We start from the raw sequence: 5379 nt of genomic DNA, 5'->3' as shown, positions 1-5379 counted from the left end.
CAAAAATCGGGATGGACGTGAACTAAAGAAGAGAAAAAAAGAATGAAAAAAGACCTTCAACAGTGAAAAATAGGAAAAACATATAGACAAAAATGACGTCATTTTTTCTCTCTTGTACAGTAAATTGGGATTCATTTATTGTTTCATCAACAGTGGCGGTTATATTTATATATATATACACGTACAAACCTAGAGAAAGGCTGAGTAAATTTCTGCGGCTGCTGGGAGGAGAAAGAAAAAAAAAAGCAGCCATTATTATTTTATATTTTCCGCACACCTTCTGCCAATTTCTTTGACACGCACAGAAAAAGAGGTGCAGCCAATAAATATTTGGGAGACACTTTGGCCAGTGGGGAAAATTATTTCTACTTCCATTAAAGAGAATTTCAGAGCTCCGCACAAAGGAAGGAGACGACAGACAGCATAACTGGAAATTATTCATGTTCCGTCAATTAACCGGGCGATGAACTCCATAATTTCTTGTTTTTCTTTAATTAATAGGCGTAGCTAAATTTAAGGTGAATAATGTAACTGATTTGGGATCCTTTATTTCTTTTATTTGAGATTCTTGTTATTTTATATTTTATGTGTGGATTTTAATTATGTTTTTAATGCTTTGAATTTTCTGGCCAATTATTCAATGATGTCTTGAACAATAATTACATGGAGATGCGGATTCTTGTTGAGACCACATATTAAAATTCGGTAAATTAATATAACGAGTAGAAATACCTTATTAATTGCTACGGTCCTATAGGAATTTTTAGAACTATTATTTCGTTAAAATAATGTTGGTTCGCATAGAGATATGTAATTGAATTATTTAAATAAATACAATGAGAACTCGAGAGGGGTAAATTGAATACCATAGAAGAATTCGACCGAACATTGATACTCGATCAAAATGCATTGTCACGCATTACACGTTTTAGATAATTTTATTTTTTTTCTTATTTGATGATGCTAGTGCACGCGCACATTTTCATCTTTAAAATATTTGCATCAATTGTTTTTAAATTTTTGTCTGATCTGATACTATTTTTTCTTTATGATTGTTTGGGTCAATTTTTAATTTTACACATCAAACATCTACGAAGTTGTACAAGTTGAAATCTACGAAGCTTAATAAGTTGAATAGACGATGGAGTCACAAAACAATATACCCGTTAAGTAACTTAAGAATTATTCAACGAAGACTCTCTAATACTCAAATTCATCTCATTCTCCACATAATAAGATTGTTATTATAAAGTGAATAATAAGTAGAATATATCTAAATTGATTTCCTTCTGTAATTTTTCAATAATATAATAATAAGTGGTATGGAATGAATAAACATTCATATGAGTGTATCAAGTATGAAAAACAATCGAATAGAAAATGCAAAATTGGCCTGAGCGACTTTTGGAAACCTGAGGAAAAAACTCTGTACTAAACGATCACCGGGATTTGTACTGGACGATCTCCCAATTAATTTTCCTGACCATTGGGATTTAATCTTTTGTTCATTTTTTGGCGATGAAAAATCTCAACTTTTCATAAAACATTGGAGCCTTTTTGTGGTGCATTGATGAAAAACTATATATAAGAGAGTTTTCCATTTCTAAACACAAGTAAAACAAGAAACAACCAATCATTCCATACAGTCTAAAAATTATTACAATTCCCATTACATATTCAGTTTCTTTACCATTCATCAAGTTTTGGAAGTAAAAACACTTGTGCTTAAGTTCTTTTCTTCAACAAGGCTTGATCAATTATACGGACCATTTGCCAAGTCCCTTTTATGTAACACCCTGAATTTTAAATTTTAATTTCATGTGGACTAAATTTAATGTTGGTAATTAAGCAAATAAAATAGTCCATGTTCAGCATTGTCGTCACACTAAAGTTTAAAAGTTAAAATGATAAATACGACCTACTTATTTGCATAAATAATTTATTTTGCATATGTATACTTTTAGAATTTATCGTAAATTATTTGAGTCAAATATTTAAGTAATTTTTTTAGTTGACAAAAATATATTGATATTATACTCATTTTATAGCTCGTATTAAATAACATAAATTGACTCAAAAAAGATATAATTTTGGACTAGTTTTATCTAAGTTATTTTGATAGGAAGAGAAATATTTTAAAATCCTAGATTTTATTAATAAAAATTATTATTATATATGTATAAAATCAATTGAAATGTCCCATTCATTGGAAGTCAAAATGTAACGTACATTCATTGGAATTTAAAGAGAGAGAGAGAGAGAGAGAGAGTGATCAATTATTATGAATTAACAAAATGAAACTCATGTCGGATAGTACTTGGAATTTGAAATGACATTGTAATGAATATAAAACGTATATCAGCCATTTAAGCAAGAAACAGTTAATTGTTCTTTTTGATTTCGACACCTAATTGACAGAAACGAATATAATAATTAACCAATTGAATTTTTAAATTAAGGGGTTGTTTGAACCACATTTATCTAGAAAAATGAATTTTGAAATAGTTTTATGATAGAGAATGTGTGGTTAAAAAGTAATGAAAAGTTATGGGTTTGTGTGTATTATTATTCTATTGAAAAATGTGGGTTGAAATAATATCAAGTCACTGATGAAAAATATATTTTGATGAAAAAAATGGGACTCAAACAAAGACTAACTTTTCTATTTTTGAATTTGATGAACGTTTAGTTGATTGATATTCATGCAAGTGGATATTGTGTGCATATATAATGTTTATGTGAAGTATCTGTTTATCTTTGCCATGCCAAAAAAAAAAAAAAGTGATTCCAATCGTTAAGACCCGCTTTTTGAAAAGGAGTATTGTTTATTTCACCAAACATTCTGCCCATTTTTTTAATTATTGTCTCAAGGAATATTTTTAGAATTAGTGATATCAACAAAGGTAAGAATACTTTGTGCAAGTGGTAAATTCTTATTTTGGTGATATTTTATGGATTTTGGCATGAAATACGTTAAGGCCTTCGGGTCGATTTCTATGTTAAATCCTTCGGGATAGATCGTTGGTCGAATATGTTAAATTCATCGGGATGGACTGTTAGGTCGAATATGTAAATCCTACGGGATGTGGGAATTATTATGAAATTTCTTGAGCTATTGGATGTCGTGACCAACTTGCTCTAAATCTAAGAAATATCGGTATGCTACGTCATTTTATATTTATATTATATTAATAGGAATGTGCAAGTATTTTTATCGAGTGTTTTCAAAATACTCATTCTTACTACAAATTTTCATATTAGAACAGATCGCGTGGACGCGTGAAAGATTGATCGAGTGATGCTTATGAGGTCGCCGAGTAAAAGTTTCTAGAAATGAAAATTTCAAATTTATATTTGAAAAAAAAAATCCATATGTTAAATTTTATGCAAGTTATTTAATAGTTTTTCTTTTGTGATTAAGCAATTGACATTCTATGTTAAACTTAAATTTATGGGTTGACGTCGTAGTGTTTCAAGATTTTATTAAATTTGAAATTCTTTTTACATAAATTGTTGATTTATTAATATCGAGTTATCAATCAAATTTCAAGAGAGAGAGAGAGAGAGATTAATTTCTGTTTAGATTGAATAAAGAGGATAGGTTTTTGGTTAACACCCCAAGTCTATTTTAAAAATCAATTAGATTTTGGGACGTTACAATTTGGTATCAGAGACCAGTCTACCTTTCTAGAAACCGGAAAAAAATTGCACTGTCATGTATAATATGAATTTCGTTTAGTGAATTATGTGCAAACTTTTAATCCCAGCATCTAGATGATTTAACGTAGACCATGCTTTATGATTGTGTTAAAAAGAGGGGTATGTGAATATAGAAAAGTGTCATTGTTCATTGTCATTTATTTGAATTGACAATTTATATCTAATAATTTTTTTTCTTTGTTTTGTGATATGACTGAAAAAAATTCCATTATTTTCCTTTATTATTAGTATCTTGACAATTTGTGATTCGCAAATTCTTATATCGTAAATTCTTTGCTACCCACTTAAATATTTGAATATATTTCTCTTCATGAAATGATTGGATAACTTGTGATTAGTTTCTAGAAGCCATATGGGATTTTTGATGGAGTCTTTTTCTTGATTATTTACATTCTACACTAATTAAAACTATATAATTTGATTTTGTCTTTATATTTATCAGAAGGTTCCAAGGCTTTCAAATAGTTGACTGTTTTGTCTTCCTTTTGAATATTTATGCATAATTATAAAACAAGACATAATTTACCACTTATTTATTTATTTCATTGCTAATTGAAACTTTATCACAAGCAAATTGTTCCTTATCAAAAATTTTGAACCTTATAGAAATTGACATAGAGCCACGTGTTGCTCTAGCATCTCTATTATATTTTTGTGTAAAAGAAAAATATTTAGTTTTATATGTAATGGGATTTTAACTGAATTTTAAAAAGAATATTAAAATAAGACTCATGGTATTTAGCGCTCGTCAATCTACTAACATCCAATGAACCTAAGGTATGGATGAAATGTTATGTTTTATTTTATTGTCAAGCATGAGTTATGTATCATTTAAGATTGAATTCACGAAACGATTATAAGTGAATGTCTAGAATGAAACATGTTATGCATTTTATGATTTTATTTAATAAATAAGAAGATATGATGATTAGCCATTGTATTAAAAACCCTAAGAAGAGCATAATGTATAGCTGATATCACTAACAAAGATAAATATAATTGGAACCTTATGTGAGAACATGATTAGAACTTATCAAATCGCTAGGAAGACTACGACTTGTAGAGCAGCGTTGAACCGTAGATCCATTATTCAGTCCTAGGAGAATTATGTGATTGACTCGACTCGTTCACTTGTCGAACACGTGAAAGTCATTTATGAAAAATGTTTGGCAGCTGTGGAGGTAGGACTGGAGATTATGCATCTCAAGGCTGTGAATAACCTCATACACTCACTTTCACCTAAATGGGGAGATATGAGAGTTATGGTTAGGGATGAGATGTTAGAAGGAAACCCTCCAGAGCACCCAAACACGATTGAGTTTGGTATATATTTTCAGACCTTTCTAGATAGGTGGAGTGAGAGCTTAGGATCCTAATCGAAGATAGTGAATGAGCTCGATGATGAGGTTGAACCCTAGGTGGAGCCTGAGCCTAAGGCCGAGCTAGAATCTCAATTTGAATCGAACATAGAGAAAGATCTAGAATGGGAGCGTGTGGATGACTTTGGGTTGGAGTTAGAGAATGATCATGAGTATGAACCTGAGCCATTGGTTGAGATGGACATGGAGTCGTTGAAGAAGATTTGCAGGATTCATAGGGATTAGAAACTTAGATTTGATTTCCTTAGTACTATGATATCTTTTCCTTTATGTTATTAGA

Source organism: Olea europaea, chromosome 9 (assembly GCF_002742605.1).
Source record: "Olea europaea var. sylvestris chromosome 9, O_europaea_v1, whole genome shotgun sequence".
Classification (NCBI taxonomy): Eukaryota; Viridiplantae; Streptophyta; class Magnoliopsida; order Lamiales; family Oleaceae; genus Olea; species Olea europaea.
This window is presented reverse-complemented; position numbering follows the sequence as displayed.